Raw genomic sequence first — 18,856 nt, forward strand, 5'->3', positions numbered from 1 at the left:
GGCACACCAGGGCCTCCAACCACTGCTAAGGAACTCGAGATACATGTGCCACCTTGTGCATCTGGCTCACATGGGTACTGGGGAACCGAACCTCAGTCCTTAGGCTTCACAGGCCTAACTGCTAAATGATCTCTCCAGCCCCAATTTTAGCTTTTAATCATAATTAGTCAACAAAAATTTTGTGGGTAACATGACTCGGGGAAATTTGCAGAAGAGAGGGCAGAAAGAATGTCAGAGTCACACATTGGGATACACAGAAACATTTCCTCTTACCCATAACGGAGTGCTAAACTGACCCCACAATGCATAACCCATATACCCCAACAAGGAGGGTCCAGGGGAGGACAGAGAGAATGCTAACAATGGTACCAATGTGACAATATTTACTGAGTACAAAACTAATTTTAAAAAAAATTTTGTGGGTCTTAGGAAAAATGATAACATGAAGCTCCTCACTCAGAAATCAAGAATTAGGGACTGGAGAGATAGCTTAGCTGCTAAGGCCTTTGCCTGCAAAGCTAAAGGGCCTTGGTTTGATTCCCCAGGACCCACGTAAGCCAGATGCACAAGGTGGCACATGCATCTGGAATTTGTTCTCAGTGGTTGGGAGCCCTGGTGCACCCATTCTCATTCTCTCTTTCTTGCTCTCGCTCTGCCTCTTTCCCTCTCTCAAATAATTTAATAAAAATAAAATAAAATAAATCAAGAATTATAATATGGACACAACAGAAGAGTCTTTACATAGCAGGCTTTGAGTCTCACATACTCATGAAGCTCCCCTGGATCCCTGACACTGAGCTTTCACTTTCCCCTCCTGTCTCATCTCCAACTTCCATACTGTCTAACAACAAAGAAATAAATGACATATTTAGTGTTGAAATACTGGATTGTTGAATGAAACTAGCCAGCTTCTTAAAACAAAGCACAAAGGAAGGTCAAAGGGAAGCATTGTACTCTGTCTCTCTCTCTCTTTCTCTCCTCCTTTTCCCTTCTATCTGCCCCACCTCCAGCTTTATATACCAAGTTCTCATGAGCCAAGAAGCTGCCCTGAGAACATACAAATAAGGTCAGAATACAAAATTCACTACCATAGGATTTGGAAGTCATAAATATCATTAAATAGCTTTTCTGAATAAATTCCAGCATTCTATAATAAACGAGTAATAAGGCTGATCCCTAATGTACGGCACAGCTCAGAGTGGTTCATATTCCTCAGTTCTTGAATGGATTACTGGTGAAGACTATAGAAATCCAACACGAAGAAGTAAAACAGGGCCGATACACAGTTCTGCTTTGGGTGAGTCATATCACTGATAGACACAATTGGTTGGTTGTGTGGACACAGCCAGGTCATGAGAGGTCTGTTGAAATGGTGCTTGTTATGGGGCAAAGGTTCAACATAACTGCTGAATAATGCCTAAGATAGAGCAACTGTTCATGTACCAGAAGTAGAAAGGCTAGGGGAAGGAAAGTGAGTTCTCTTGCATGCCAGTGGTCTGGGTGGTAGGCAGCGGGTTGAATGTACTCTGTCTCAATTGTTCTAAGTGAGAAATGATGAAAAATAAAAAGAAAGAGTGTTGGAGGTCAGGATGGAAGACATCTCAAAATGGTACCAAGGGACTGTTGAAAAGGAAAGAAGTTCTTAGCCCCAAACAAAGCAGAGTTAAGGGAATTATAGATGTTTTTGGGAGGCTGTCAGGTAGTCGCTGGAGACAGCTTATTTGATGCAGCTCCAGAAACCAAGAGGTGCGGGTGGGAACAAAATGTCCATGAGAACAGGATGAGACCCTGTTACTAGAAGTAGAAGCAATGAGTACCTGTCCTTTCTATTGCAAATGGAACTCTGCTGGGGAGGACCCTGGCCTCCCTTCCAAGTCTCTAAACTCCTGGGAATCAAACACATGAAAAGATAGTGGTTGTCTTAAGTCTGGAGGTGATATTTCACAACCAGAATCAACATACTTCAAAGATTACATCACATTGAGGATGGCAGGGAGCATAAAATCTGCACAGTTCACAGGAGGAGCCCAGCTTGGACACTTTACAAATAACTTCCTCCAAGCAAGGTAGGGCACCTAGTTATGTGATCGGTCCTGGCTAGGATGGGGGCCAGGACATATTTTTGGCTTAATGCTGAATCCTAATGTTACCTGAGGCTGGCCTGGAATGAGGGAGTGGTGGCTGGTCTCCAAAGACATCTCTACTGGCCAGTCTTGAGCAGAGATTAGCATCAGCACCATCCTTTGGCTATGCTAAGAAAGAAAAATTTGAAAACATTTTAAGGCTGGGTTTTGTTGCCTTATACAATTATCCAATGCTTTTGTTGAGCCAGTCTGATTCTCCGTGTGTTTTCTTTGGATGGCTCCCCACCCTGCTGTGGGAAAATTAACTCTTTGGCATGTCCACACATATACACTCATGTAGACATCCACCCCTGGTAGGGCATCCTCAGGAGCCCTGCTGAGACTACCAGGTTGAAGGAAGAGCTTAAAGTCCAATTAGAATCTAATGAGCTGTGCTAATTGAGATTATTTTTTGCAAATTGGTTAAAATTCTAATGAGTTGGCCCTAAATGGAACCTCTAGTTGATGTTTACTCTGGCTCTGCCCCAGTGAATTTGTAAAACAAATGCAAAAGCCTCATCCTTGCCAGCCTCAGTGGAAGTGGGGGGTAGTATTACTGAATGCCAGACAGTCACAAGCATTAATCATCCATTTAGGCTGCTGAAATGCTCTCAGCTACTGATACAAATACTGATACTGAATACAATGGGTGTTTTCTAGGAAAGACACAGCCACCATATGACAGTCATCGATCTAGGGGTCCTAGAACTCAGGGCACAGTCAGATTTTATCATAATTTCCAAATTCAGTGTGAGTTTAAGGAAGGATAGTAGAAAAGAGGAGATAGTAAGAAGGAGAGGAGAGGGATCACTTGACATTTGGAGTTGTTTCACTCCAGACCACTCACTAGAGCAATACCTACAAGAGTATTTTGTTTAGGGGCTGAAGAGATGGCTTACTGGCTAAGGTATTTGCCTGCAAAGCCAAAAGACCCAGGTTCAATTCCCCAGCACCCACATAAGCCAGATGCACAAGGTAACGCATGTGTCTGAAGTTTGTTTGCTGGAGACACTGGCACACCCATTTTCTCCCCCCACCCACCCACCTTCCTCTCTCTGCTTCTTTCTCTGTGTCTCTCTCAAATAAATAAATTAAATTATTTTTTAAAACAGCATTTTGTTTAAATGTGGAGCCTCACACACACAGTGGAAAGGCGACCCAATGCTAATCACATGAGCATTGCATCTGGGTGGTCAGTGACTTGGATGCGGATATAAACATATGTGCTGTATCTAGTAGTAGTCTCAAGTCGAGGACATACTGGAGCATCATTGTGCACAAGGAATGAGGTAGGCACTTGATCTTTTCTCCACTAGGTCAACAGGAGACACGGGACATCAAACATCATATGATGATTCTTTAGAAGGATCTTTCACCTAATGATTGAAATTAAGGAAAAGGCATCAAGGGATGAGGACTCCTTTGTCTAAAGAAATTACCCATCTCCTGAAGGTTCACTTGCTCCATCAAATGCACTGGAGAAGCAAGTGTTTGGCTAATACTAATAGAACTGCATTCTCTGCACAGGCCTGGGAAAAGGTGCCTAATACCCTGTTTTAAGATGTATACCAATTGTGCTTTTATCCTCTTTGGGGATATTTGATGAAATCCTAAGGAAATTGAAGGAATCATATTTAACATCCTTTCACATAGAATTACTTCCTTTGCCTTAGTTAGAAGTCCTACTTAAGACCTGTGAAAAGTCCCCATCCAACTTGATCAGAAAAATGAGTCATTGAAACCTTAGACAGAATCACTAGATAGGGTCAGTGATCCAGTTTGGAGCCTACACTGTCAGGAGCAATTCCAGAACCACATTGCCCAAGCATTCTAATAAAGAATCTTTATGCTTCTTATGACCATAACCATAAGGCCTGTGCCTTGTCCACTGGGGCTAGATCCTGAAGCTGCACTACCACCGCTAACCCTGAAACAAATGCCCCTCTGACTCCTTGACCAAACCTGGTGTTCTCTCAGTTGCCTCCACAAGAAATGAGTTCCCATGTGACCAGCTCTGACTGATGAAGTCTGTGGTTACAGCCTGTGCTCCAAGAAGTCTGGCGCCTACCTGGCGGAAGTAGAATCTGTAATATAAAACAGTCTCAACCCTTATAGAAGTATATCAAAACCAGGAGAGTTCTCTTTAATTTATTTTAATAAGGTAATTGGGGATAGAAATTTAAGAAGCGGAACCAGATTTACCTATGCCAGGCTCAAAAATCTATCTTATTGTTACACTGTGCCAACTATTTAAAAAAAAAAAAAAGTAGCTTTCCACAGAGCCTTATCTTTGATCTAGACTTTGCCTGTTTGGGCTTTAGAAGGCAAGTGGTCTGATAAAGTAGTCTCAAACTTTATTCACAAGGGACTTTCTTAGGATGGATTCTACCTGTTTTATCATTGACAAAATACTTTAAACAGTACTCCCTCCTAGAATGTACTTTCTTTTTAGTTATTTCTTTTTTAGAGAGAGCAAGAGACAGAGAGAGAATTGGTGCACCAGGGCCTCAGCCACTGCACTCAAACTCCAGATACTTGTGCCACCTAGCGGGTATGTGTGACCTTGTGCTGGCCTCACCTTTGTGCACCTGGTTTATGTGGGATTTGAAGAGTAGAACATGGATCCTTCGGCTTCACAGGCAAATACCTTAACTGCTAAGCCATCTCTCCAGCCCTTTAGTTATTTCTTAACATCATCCCATTATTTTAAAAATTCCTAATGGGGCTGGGGAGATGGCTTAACGGTTAACGCACTTGCCTACAAAGCCAAAGGACCCAGGTTTGATTCTTCAGGACCCACGTAAGCAGATGTACATGGTGGTGCATGCATCTGGAGTTTGTTTCCAGTGGCATGCCCATTCTCAATCTCTCTTTCTCTCTCTCAAATAAATAAATAAAATATTTTTTAAAACTCGTGCTAAGAGTAAATATCTATAAAACTTTTTCCAAATGTTTTACTTAGCAAAACATAGATCTGTCATATGAACATGACAATTTTGCTTATACACAGTAAGTATAACAACTTAAGTGAAGTAAATGCAGAAGAAATAAGCAGTGTTTCAATACAGTAGGAATTTAAAGATGAGAGATGATCCGACTGGAAGAAGACTTGAAGACTTTAAACAAAGATGGTCATCTACACTGACCTTCTAGAGCTTGCTGGTTTACAATAGGAGGAAAATGTCAAGAGTTTCCCAAGGAGAGAAGAGGGAACCAAATAAGAAGTGGTAACAAAGAGGCAAAAATGGAGGAAAGAATCAGAAGCATGAATGTATCCTAATAAAGTTGATCCCAGTTAGGAAACCCTGGAGAGTCTGATTGTCAGTGTAATTAATCATCCTATCTGGGGCTTTGAAGGACTAGGCTACTCTGGTTGTGGGCTATATAATAGTATGGTAGACTATAGATCAGATCTGAGACAATCTGGCCAGTTCAGATAGAAGAATCTATCTTCTTTAAAATATTCCCATGATATAGAAATAAATACAAAAATAAAATAAAATTTCTTAATGGAAGAATACCTTTAAATTTACTTTGAAAAATATAAACCATAGATAGATGAGCATATATTTTGGCCCAAAAGCCAAGCCAGAAATTTTAAGTTGTGCTTGCTACAAATCCCTAGGTCACAAAATTATCAAATTGTTGCCATGAAAGTCTTTGAGAAACAACCTCATCAAAGTCTTTCAAAAAAAAAAAAATATGTGGGAAGATCAAGATTAAGAAAACAGCCAGATCTTTTGACAGAAGTGTAAAACATTGTTGATATCAATAATAGGACCTACTAATGAAAAAAATGATATTTAGAGCCGGGCGTGGTGGCGCACACCTTTAATCCCAGCACTTGGGAGGCAGAGGTAGGAGGATTGCCATGAGTTCAAGGCCACCCTGAGATGACAGAGTTAATTCCAGGTCAGCCTGGACCAGAGTGAGACCCTACCTCGAAAAACCAAAAAAAAAAAAAAAAAAAAAAAAAAAAGATATTTAGCATTCTCTTGTGATGATCATTCCAAAGACAGACAAATGAAATTTGTATACAGGGAAACTCAGTACAGTAGAAGCTAGTAGTAAAATCTCAGAGCAAGTCAATGCCTATGATTCTCTTCTTCTCTAAGCAAGAGTGATGAGTTCACCTATTTAATAGAGTTGTTATAAGAATTGCATTAAGTTCTTACAATAATGCCATCGTGGTTTTAATAAAAAGGCCCCCATAGGCTCATGTCATTTGAATGTTTGGTCCCCATGGCAATTTGGGAAGGTTGTGGAACGTTGGGAGGTGGAGCCTTGCAAGAGTAGGTGTGTCATGGGGGGCAGCTTGTGGTTGATTAGTCCAGCCCAACTGTGTGTAATTGGTGCACTCACTCAGAGTACTTCCTTCCTGCTGCTGTGATAAAATGTGATGCCTAAAGTCTCATCTTCCATGTTTTCTTGTGATATGAAACTTTCCCTCAAAACTGTAAGCTGAAGCTGGGTATGGTGGCTCACACCTTCAATCATTGCACTTGGGAGGCAAAGGTAGGATGATTGTCGTGAGTTAGCAGCCACCCTGGGACTATTTGGTAAATTCCAGGTCAGCCTGGGCTAGAGCAAGGCCCCACCCCAAAAACAACCAAAAAACTGTAAGTTGGAATAAACCCTTTCCTTCCATAAACTGCTTTGGTTCCGTGTTTTGTCCTAGCAACAAGAAGGTAACTGCCACAAGTGCCTAGCACAAAGCGAGTACTCCAAAAACATTAGCCAGTCTCTACTGCAATTCAGATGACCAACTTTAAGAGGGATATGGACCAATTGCCACATAATTAGCTAAGATCCTGAAGAGTTTGAAAACAGTTCATTCAAAGAGAATTAATAAGGTCTAGAGAAAAATATGATGGAGGGGGCCTGATAGTTGCCTCTAAATTCATGGGTTATTTTATCGCCACTGTTCTAGGAAAAATAACAAACAATGCAGGAGAAAGGAAGACCTCAATTTATGGAAAGAATTTCAGGAGTAGAGCTCTTACACGGAGGAGTTCTCTGTTCAATCAGCTTGGAGTGTTCCATCAATGGACGTGCCCAAGCCCCAAGGCCTGGCAGGATAGTGGCCATGGAAGAGTTGGCAAGTGAATGTGATCTTATCAGAAGCAGAGCACGCAAAAGAGGAGTCGACATGACTGCAACCAGAAGGAAACCCTTCACAAGAGTCCTACAGACTCAGATTAAAAAGTGCTCATGCAGGGCTTTGGAATTGAGGTACCAAAAGAATCTATTAAATTGTATTCAGTAAATCCCACATAGGAATCTCACTTCAGTGCAAAGTAATCATGCATTCAGCACAAAACCAAGTTATTGGATTCTTAATATAAATTAAATAAAATCAAATTGTAAGGTTTGGAGCACATTACAACTTGTCTCTTGAGAAATTCTTTCTATTTCCTATATGAGAGCAAAGTAGATCAGAACTTCACTCTTAGAAATCACACATATATTTGGATTATCATAAACAGAGAAGTAATACTTCATGTTAGTAAGGTTCTTCCTTGTTTATAATGCACCATTATCACAGCCACCAAATTCATAGCAATGCTTTGTGGTAGGTACTGTTATCCTAAAGTTTATGGTCTATGAGCCAAACAGTTGGCTCAAGCAAGTTCAAACAAACAATTAGGCCAATAGCATCAAAACAAAAAGTTTTCCTGGCTGAACACAACAGCATCCTGGTGAATGGTAGACAGAAGGGATTATCACCATGCTGAAGGCCTGTATGTGATTCAACCTGGGGTGGAAGTTTGCTGGGTGCTCACATGTATGTGGCTTCTTTGACTGGGTTCTGAGGGCTCAGTGCTCTTGTTTGTCACTGCTACACCACCAAAGGGATGAGGTGGGTCTTCCCAACACATGGTGCATGGTCCAGATGGGCAACCCAAAACAAAAGAGGGAGTAGTATCAGGCAGGGTAAATGCTACTTGTAGCAGCAAGGAGAATAAGCAGAAGGGGTGCCTGACCGAGCCTGTAGGGAGCCATTAGCTTGAGCAATCAGCATGGTCTGTAGGCTGGCCCTTCACCACTCAGGTTCTGGAAATCTTCCTTGTCTGGACCCAGAGCACTGACTCACCCTGATCACATGCACAGGCATTCATCAAGGGAGCTGTCAAACCTGCTCATTCTCAATGAGGAAACTCATTGTCGAGACGATGGATGCTTGTGTCAGCCTGACCAACTGGGGACAGATTGCATGCAAAGCCAAGTCACTTGAGCCTTTTGGAGGGCCTGATTCAAGTCAGGGCATTAACTAGATGATTTCATATTTAATGATCCTGCACAAGACAACCTAGTGATGCTTCTGTGCCTCTATGGGACAGACCTCCTCATACCTCTACGAGTCCCATAGGGTGGTGTCCATGCAGCTGCTAAGATGACACTGGGGTCCTATGTCACAAAATCTGTTTTGTGCCAACTCCTGCCTGATGGGCACATTCTAACTTGTGTTTCTGAGTAACGAATTTGTAGCCAGGACTAATATTGGTCCTTTAAAGAGACGTCACCTGATTCAATGCTAACACTTACTATATGTAGCTTCTGAGCCTGATCTTTAGAGACCAAATTTCCTTTCCTTTGTTTCCAATGTGTGGTGAGAGTATACATAGTAGTGACACCCTTGTGTCAGGGCACACTGATGCATACTTTCCCAATTAAAAAATAAGCTTAATTTTTACTACACAATCAACAAAAGTGTAATATTGCAAAAACAGGTGAAAACATATACACATAAATTTTTAAATCTTTAATCCTATTCTCTCAAAACAGTCTGCTGATTCCAGACACGTGTGCCCCCTTGTGCATCTGGCTAACGTGGGACCTGGGGAACCGAGCCAATCTGCTGATTCCATAGGTACACAGATTTTAATGATGGGATAATTCTTTGAATGTTTCTTTTTTACTTTATATATTATAGTATATACCTTGTTAGCAAACACAATCCTAAAATACTGAAATGCCTTGCTATTTCATCTACACAAGAGCAAAGTCATTGAAGAGTTGGCTGAATGGGGCTGGAGATGTTGCTCAATGGTTAAAGGCACTTGAGTGCAAAGCCTAACAGCGTAGCCTCAATTCCTTGGTACCTACATAAAGCCAGATGCACAAAGTGGCACGTGCATTTGGGGTTTGTGTTCAGTGGCTAGAGTCAATGGGGTGCCCATTCACTCTCTCTCTCTATATATATATCTCATTCTCTTTCCTTGCAAATCAATCAATAAAAATATTTTTTAAAGGAAATGGCTTAGTATTTAGGTGGCTTCTAACTCTGCATTTATAAGTAATACTGGAATGAAAAGGCCTTATAGATATGTATTTCTAACAAACATTTTGTTTTAAAATTATTTTAAGCTCACAGAAAAATTAAAGAGAACAGAGAAGTCCCACAAATACCTTACACAGTTTCCCCTGGTGCTAACATTTTGTTATCTCCATTATACATTTGTTGTAACTGAAAAATTAATTCATGCATTATTATTAACTAAATGCAAGACTTTCTTCACATTAATGAAATTTTTGGCACCATGTTCTTATTCTGTTCTAGGATTCAATCAATCATACTATTTTGCATTTAGTATAGTTTAATTTTACACATACACTTATTGTTTTTACTTTTTCTTGGATGTGGAAGAATGATCTGCAGAAAATGCTGACCATGAGGGCATGTCTTCTTGCTCACCAGAAGTGTGGTACCTACATACACTGCATCCATGAATAGAGTAGAGCATATAAAATGTGGACAATGTTGAACTCTACTGCAATGGTGTCATATGGAAGTCAAATTATAGAAAGAGTGAACATGGTTGAGGACCCCACCACTTGGCTGCACTAGCTAGGTTCAGAAGAGTTTTATCTTATATACAAACTGGTAAGAAATATTTTCTTCAAACAACAAGAACTTGTGAGCACAAGGGTTGATGCTTGCCAGTCAGGTGCCTTGTAAGTCTTTGACATTGTCAAGAAAAGGATTGTCCTCAGGCATGCATTTCTTTGAAAGGTGGGCTGGGATGGGAGGGGGTGAGGCAATTGGCAACTAGCATTCTACCATGGTTCCTGGTGAGGGCTCAAGACTAGGCTAAGATTCCTCGGGGGCGGGGGAGAAAGACAGCTAACTACACAGCTTGATGAAAGCTTATTTTTCTTCTTCAGCCCTGATCCCAGCATAGAAAAGTCACTCTGTTGACACTGACTGAATATAAAGACTCTCCAGGGATGAGTCCTTCTCTGTGTCTTTTCTTTACTGGCTTCTGCTCCCATTTCAAATGTCCTGTTGTGAAGGGAGTAGGATCTCAAAGGTGTCTATGATACCCCAACATTGTGCCATATACACATATCCGTACCATCTCTCGCAGTATCCCCTAGGTGCTTTCTATGTACTGGGCCCTGTACTGTAGATATGAACAAAATAGAGATGAATCAGGTGTGCTCTCTGCATCCAAAGGACTCCCAGATACTTAAGTAAGACAAAGGACAGGGCAAGCATGACTGTGTGCTCCGGAGCATTGAATAATTGAGCCAGAAGACAGGGCAGTGGCTATGCTGTATTGATCATTCTTCTTTTAGTTTTGGAGTTTCTCCACAGTTCCCACTTCAGCAAGAGATTTGGGCCATAAAAGAATGAAAGAACAGGCTTGGGAAAGAAAGCCAACAATGTCAGGAGGAGGTAAATATAGGAATAGATAGAATTTAGGAAACACTAGGTTAAATTCTCTTTCTCTCTCTCTCTCTTTTTTTTAACCTAACCTCAACATTCATGCTTCTGGAAAGGAAAATGGACCACAAATAATACCAAGCCCACATGGATACAAGGGGGCCTGCAAGCCAGGTGCATGAGGAGGGTGGGCTTTTCTGTGGCACCAGTATGGCTGAAGCCTGGCAGTATGTAGCGCTCTCTTAGCAGAGCTTGCCGGAAGAGGAAAGGGGATGAGGAAGAATGGCATGAACAGTCAATACAGAGTGTGGGGGTGCAAATATAAATGCATAGACCTGGAAAAGAAGCTGTCTTATAGACCTGTATGAAGACAGAGGGGCTTCCCTCTGCTCAGGAGCGGGCAAAGGGGAACTGTTAGGAAACTCAGAGACTGGGAAAGGAACGATAAATCTGGAAGAGTGTGGAGGTGGGATTCAGGATGTGAAGGAAGGTCTTGGGGGTGTTATGCTGGTATCAAAAGACCATAAAAAGAGACCATGGCCCCAGTTCCTACATTTAGGCGTGGAATCAGGGGAAGAGAAAACTGAAAGACTTTAGGCCGCTCTGGTTAGGATTGAGATGGAGGCCAGCAGGCAGGTCTATGCTCTGTGGTGTCGGAAGTCAGGTAGCCACAGGAGGTGACCCTGACCTCAACTGTGAGTCAGCCCCCTCTTTCAGGTCACCACACACTTATGAACGTGCCTTCCTGTCTGTCTGGGCTGTGGTTTGCTTTGCCGAGTAGAGATGGTGCAAATGGAAGAGAAGGACAAAGGCTGATTTTTATGCTTCAAAAATTTCTGTATTATCTACCAGATAATTGCTCAAGGCCACCAAAAAGGAAAGCCATGGGGAAAAAAAAATCCACGGGCTAGAGAGATTGATGGAATTTTGAGTGGCCTGAACCAAAATGGACGTGAAGAACCTATCTGTCCACAGGTAGGAATTAAAAAAGAAAAAAGAAAGGAAAGAAGGAAACAAAGAAAGAAAGAGAAAGAGAAAGAGAAAAGCAAAGTAAACTCTCATACTCTCTTGGCTTCTGTGTGTGATCATTAATCATTTTCCCAGGAATGGAGGATGGTTTATTTGCTGCAAAAAAGAAAAGAGAAACAGATCCTTTCAGCCAATATGCTGCCCAGATGTTCTTAGTATCTTTATCTGATTTGATAAAAGTGAAAGCAAGGATGACAATGGAGGGGAAGAGGTTGTTGCAGACAATGCCAATTCTGCCATGGCTATGGCTACAATGATCCTGAAGAATTACATGCCCTGAGAGCTTTCAAGAGGAACATCTGGCCATCTTTTCAGCAAAGCCATGGAAGCATTTAGTGGACTAACTCTTGCTGGTTCAGCCAGGAGATCCACGGTCTGGAAAGATAGAGGAAGACTTGTACATCGCCTGTCAACTCCAGGCATGGCCTGGATCTGGAACGTGTGGACATATCTCTGCTTTGCCTGGCTTCCCATCTAGTCTCTTACTCTTCAGGAATTAATTTCCACAAGGAAGAATTAAGTCATTCACATATTTGGTGGAAATAATTCCTGGGAGCTTCAAATTAGAGAGGAAAGAGAGACAGAAAGACTGTGAAGTTCAACAAAAAGTAACTTCGCTTGAAAGAGACATTAGTGGAATTGCATAATGGGTGTGGCACCCTTCTCCAACTGCTTTGAAGCTGCTCACAGTGAGAAAGGCAAAATGCGGGTTGTTGCAGTCAGGTTTGCATGGCTGCCAGAAAACACGTGACCAAGAGCAACTTATAGGTAAAAGGGGGGAATCAAACCTGGATCCTTAGGGTTCACAGGCAAGTGCCTTAACTGCTAAACCATCTCTCCAGGCTCATTTATTCTTTTTAATTACCATTTTGAGGCAGGATCTCATGTTGTCCAGGCTGGTCAAAAACTCACTCTGTAGACAAGGCTGGCCTCAAACACCTGATACCTCTGCCTCCACTCACCAAGTACTAGGATAACAGGTGTGTGCCAACTCTGCAGCTAAATGTCTTTCACTTCTGTGAGAAAGTTTTCCTTTGGTCATCAATCACACAGTGGAGCCCCATGATGAATTAGCAAGTTATCACACAGACAGGGACCCCCAAAAGCTCCAGCTGCTTTGGAAGATGAGCCTACAAAGTACAATCCATCTGTCTGTATCAAAAGCAAAGTTTCCAAGAAACATAACAGGAAAACCAATGATCATCATTGTATACTTTTTCAAAACTTCTGTCTCTCTAGAGAGAGGACAGCACCTCTCCATTTTTTTTTTCTTTTCCTGAAATTACTATCAATTAGGTGAAAATCTCCCATTAAAAAAGGCAAGATAGGTGGGTGTGGTGGCACATGCCTTTAATCCTAGCACTCGGGAGAAGAGGTAGGAGGATTGCTGTGAGTTTGAGGCCACCCTGAGCCTCCATAGTGAATTCCAGGTCAGCATGGGCTAGAGTGAGACCCTACCTTGAAAAAAAAAAGGCAAGATAGGACTAGGGAAATAGCTCAGTGGGTGAAGTGCTTGCTATGTAAACATGAAGACCAGCCAGCCTAGCCTATTTGTTGAGTGAGAGATCCTGTATCGAAAAAAAGAAGAAAGAAAAACTAGATGGTGCCTGAGGAACAACACCCAAGACTATCCTCTGGTCTTCATGTGCACATGCACACACCTGTATATACATGGAAACATACATACACACACATGTCAAAGCCAAAAGCAAACTATATAAAGGAGAACCCCAAAGAATGGATTAAGCCCAGAAGTGTTTTAATAAAAATTATCCAAAGAAGCCACAGTTAGGAAAACCATGGCTGAAACACAAGCTAGACTATGAACCAGGAAAATCTGGATGTGAGTTGAGGAGGGTGGACTGAGAGCAAGAAGAACCAGGGAGAAGTTGGGGTGAAAGGAAGAAAGAGCCAAGAAGCTAGATTGAAAACAAGGCCCAGGTGCCAGAATGTTCCATCCAGGTGGCACCTGTAGCATATTGTTAAGGTAAGTATGCTCACCAAGGAAGAGCTGCTCCACAACTCCCAGGCATGCGTGTGCTCCATACTCTCCGCCCATCGGTCTGCACGCATGGCCCCTGCTCACTGTGTGAGGCCATGTGAAGAGGAATGCCCAGGTGACGAGTGCATTCATCAGACCCCAGTGATCAACAGCAACCCCACTGAGGAGGGCCCTCAGGAGAATGGGGCAGGAGAGAGGAGACGTAAGACTATGACCTGATGGGAATACGACCAATTTGTACTATGTTCCTATATTAAAGTTCTCAATAAGAAAGAGAAGACGCTTGGAAGGAAGAAACGAGATGAAGGACACATCACAGTCAGGGAAGGCAATGTCTAGTGAGCCTAGAGAGTGCGGCAATCACCCTGGGAGAATGCGAGCCTCACAGTACCTCCACCTCATTGTGAGGGCGCTTAAAAGACAGAGTTCTATAGACATGGGGTCCTGAAGCAAGATCCTGCAGGAGCAGGGAGGTCGGCATGGACGGGACAATGAAGGATGGTGGAGAGGATTTTCAAACACTGAAAATAGCTGAAGTGGAGAGGCAATTATTTACAGCTTCCTAGATGCTTTCTAACCACAGAAACCAAAATCTAAAGAATCTGTCAGCACATTCCACGATTGCTGACTGAAACTTGAAAATTTACAAGCAACACACATAGAAGAATGAAGCAATTTCTTTGATTTTTATCCTGAAGCCCATGTTCTTACATAGAAAGGAAGAGGCAAGTGCCTTAATGATTTAACAAGCTTTTCACAGATTCCCCAATTTAAAACATGGTCTGTACTAAATACAATATGTTGATGTGCTTATAAATGTTATATTATGCTAATGTGTACCCTCCTGCATTAGGCTGATGGTGATTCTTAGAAAATTTAAGGAATTACTAGCACAGAAATTGAAAAGAGTTTTTAAGGCACTTGGTGTCTGGTCACATGCTCAAATAACAACTAACTTCAACACTTTCCAGTCGGCAAATGTTGCAAGGTAACAGAGTTTACTACTATTGATACAGACATTTTTGTTTGTTTTGCTTTAACAAAATTAGTACATTGTAACTAATTCTCTTGATACTATGAAATACTGTAAAAACAAGGTATATGTTGAACTTTAAAGAAACATCTGATAATATGAAGAATATCTTCTTGACACTGAAATGGGGTTGCATTATTTATTTCTTTGGTTGGTTGTTTATTTTGGTTTTGCCAGGTAGCCTTTAGTCCAGGCTGACCTGGTGAATTCCAGGTCTCAGGCTAGCCCCAAACTCACAGCAATCTCCTACTTTGGCCTCCCAAAAGCTGAGATTAAAGGCATGCACCACCATGCCTGGCAGAAAGAGAGAAAGAGATAATGGGTGCACCAGGCCCTGTATCTCCTGCAAATGAGCTGCAAATGCATGTGCCACTTGGTGCATCTGGATTTATGTGAGGAATGGGCAAACAAACTCAGGTCATTAGGCTTTGTGTGCAAGCATCTTAACTGCTGAGCCATCTCTCTAGTTGAAAGTGTTGCTTTTTTATTAAATTATGATTTTTTAATCAAACAGAAAAATGCATACTAAGAGGAACCTCAAATCCAAGGACTAGACAGCAAAGCCTCATGGGAAGGAATGGCATGAAGTGTCACTAAGAGTCTGAACATGTGTTACTGGCTGTTCTCTTTCCACGTCCATTTTAGTAACTCTAGGATAACATAGTTGTTATTCACCTATTGTTATACCCCAAAGTCACATCTTATTTCACATGAAGCTTCCTGCTTGTGATGTCAAATGTCTCACAGGTATCAAATTTTAGTAATGATTTTATGCCAATCCATGCAGAAAAATAAGACAGTGCAGGAGTCAGACAAGGACCATTTATGCACAAATAGTATACACTCTGGGTGAAAGAACTGAAGATTTAAAAAAAAAAAAAAAAACAGACAGACCTCAAGAAAACTCAGTTGTTACTGAACAGCTCTCATTATTAACACCCAAGTTCCTTATGTTAAATAGTATCTCAACAGACAGGCTAGACATTTTAATTTCAGGTTTGTCCTTCCCATGCCTTTCCCACCCCAACTCCCAAAATGCACTACTGGAGATGAGTAGAATTTTATGTTGGCAGAAATTTACAGGTCTCCTGTCAATCTTGAGTGCAGAACTGAAGATATTCACTTAAACTGCAATTGCTGTGCACTGTCCACCAGGCCTTCTCAATCTCACGCTCACTGTTCCACCCCTGCTCCTGATGGGTCTGACCCATCAGCCACTGTCTGTTCTATGTTGGGAACCACAGGTCTCTGTTGGGTCAAGGAGTGCTGTGTAGTGACAGCAGGTGCGTCCTCACTATCACTACTAGCACCAGATTCTGTTTCTTTTTAAAAATTTTTATTAATTAGTTTTGTATTCAGCAAATACAGGCAGTTTGGTACCATTATTAGGCTCATCCATGTCCTACACCCCTCCCCTTGACCCCTCCTTGTTGAGGTATATGGGTCGTGCATTGTGGAGTTAGCCCACATTTATGGGTAAGATAAATGTCTCTGCATATCATGACCCAACATGTGGCTCTGACATTCTTTCCACCCCCTCTTCTGCAAAATTTCCGTGAGCCATGTTGCGTTCATTTTTGGTCTGCTTCAGTGATGAGGTGTTGGGGGGTCTCTGGCTCTCTGATTTGGTAGGAGTTTATTTTTCTCTGTGTTGATTTCCTTCACCCCTGTGCTGGTATCCGGTTCACCAGGAACGGATTCTGTTTCTTCAATGGAGGTGTCTGGTACCCGGGCTGAAGACTGTGATTCATGTTCCTCTTCTCCCTCCCCCCATGACTCCTTTCAGCTATGCTATCTCCACTGAGTTGTAAATGAGTCAAAGAGTCTTCCAGAGATGGACCTGCATCAGGGGACAGTGTTGCAGGGCTGGTTAGCTGACCATCAACTGATATGAGGGGTCTTATGGAGGATGACACCAGGGGCTGAACAGAAGCTTCACTCTGCACCGATATGCTGTCCACACCATCTGCAGAGCTCTCTCTTGCTAGGTTCACAGTATTAGTGTCACAGTCCAGCCTAAGTCTAGCTACTTCTTTCTTTGATATATCTACTATATCTCGTTAATCTTCCTGCAACACCTGTGTTCATTTCTTCTATATTGAAGCATATTTTCAAGATCAGCAACGTACAGAAAACCAGCAATTAACATTTCCGTGTTCTTTTTACCTTTGGAGAAAGCATCTTCCAGCTCTCTACTAGTACGCTCCTCATACTGCCACCACCCATTTCTTCCTTCATGACACCACACATATTCACCATTTCCTCTACTTGCTTCAGGTGACAAGGTTGGCTTGTCCAGAAAATCCTCAGAAATTTCTTGTCAACAACAGGCACATCGCTTTCCAAGCCATGAAGCTCCCTTTACACAGAGATAGCAGAAAACATGCTTACAAGGCAGACTGACTGGGTGGACACATGTGTGCAGACAAATGGCACGTTGGGGTACATTTAGAGAAGGTGCATGATTAGAACAGGACTCAGTCGCTTTCCTATTTGTAGTGAGTATGTTTATGGAGCGATCAATTTCACTGCAGCCAGCCATCATTGCTATCCCAGGTCCCATAGATGTTGGTCTCAGAAATAAAACATCTTCTTCACCTCAGGTAGTCAGCTTGCACTATTTTCTCTTCCACTACTGATTCATTCTTTGAGCTCTATGGCCCTGGCCATGGCCACGGCAGAGGACGCCGTGCAGCCTTTCCTCCTCGGCCTCCAAGCCCGCAGTGAATGGGGGCACGCGTGGCCATCAAGTGACCCCCGGTGCCCTGGGAGGGTCGTGTTGATTTTCTAAAAATTTGTTTCATTGACTATTTATTTGCAAGGAGAGAGAGGGGGAGGAGAAACTTGGTGTGCCAGAGCCTCTTGTTGCTGCAAACAAACAACAGATGCATATACCACTTTGTCTATCTGGTTTTACCTGGGTACTAGGGAATTGAACCCAGGATGTCAGGCTTTGTAAGCAGGTGCTTTTAACTCTGAGCCATCTCTCCAGCCCCAGTGCTGCTTTGGTAGCTTCTATTTTGAAATGGACTTTCTGGAGAAAACTAAAAGAAATGAATAAATGATCCAAGTTCCTAATTATGTCTTCATCTCTGTGGGCCTCTACAACAGAACACAATGGGCTGGATGTTTTACATACCCCCCCAAAAAAATTTTAATGTTCTGGATGCTGAAATTACAATACTAAGGTGCTAACAGATTCCATATCACATAAGGACTCACTTTCTGACTCACAGGTGGTCATCTTTCCACCATGTCCTTATATGACAGGAGAGATAAGAGATAATTAAAATGAAGAAAGATGGATGCAAAGATGATAGATGGATGGATGGATAGATAGATAGATAGATAGATAGATAGATAGATAGATAGATAATTTCACATCTAAGAGAAAGCATGCAATATGAGAGTTCCTGAGTCTTATTTTGCTTAACATGATGATCTCTAGTTCCACCCATTTCCTTGAAAATGACATAATTTTCATCCTTTATGGTTGAATACAGCTCTACTGTGTAAACGTACTTCATTTTCTGCATGTATCCCTCTGGTTACGGACATCTAGGCTGATTCCATATCTTGGCCCGTATCAGCTGTAAAACAGTAACTATAGATGTGCAAGAATTCCTGAGTATGTTGCCTTAGATTACCTCAGGTAACACACCCAAATGTAGTATGGCCAGATCATACAGCAGTTCAACTTTGAGTTTTGTAAAGATAGTCCATCCTGCTTTCCACAGTCACTCTAGTGCTCTTCACTCCCACTAACAGTAAGTGCTCCTCTTTCTTAAATTTGTTTCTTTTCTTGATGATAGCCATAGAGTAAGCTCTCCTCAATTATATTTACAGAGTCCCTAATTCCAAATTAGATTGTATTTTGGGTTTCCACATCATTATATTTTGGGGAGACTCCAGTTTAACCCACTCAGCCTTGTTCACATGTTAAGTCCTAAAAGCTTTATTTCTACCAGACATTCTGAGGTGGAATTAGGTGGCCAGTTGGA

General features: G+C 42.0%; 1 pseudogene; it reads right to left on the minus strand.

The window, feature by feature from the left end:
* Nucleotides 1–15,978: 15,978 nt before the first annotated feature.
* LOC101596810 lies at nt 15,979–17,400 on the minus strand (annotated as a pseudogene).
* Between the last annotated feature and the right edge of the window lie 1,456 nt (nt 17,401–18,856).

The sequence above is a fragment of the Jaculus jaculus genome, chromosome 1 (assembly GCF_020740685.1).
Source record: "Jaculus jaculus isolate mJacJac1 chromosome 1, mJacJac1.mat.Y.cur, whole genome shotgun sequence".
Lineage (NCBI taxonomy): Eukaryota > Metazoa > Chordata > Mammalia > Rodentia > Dipodidae > Jaculus > Jaculus jaculus.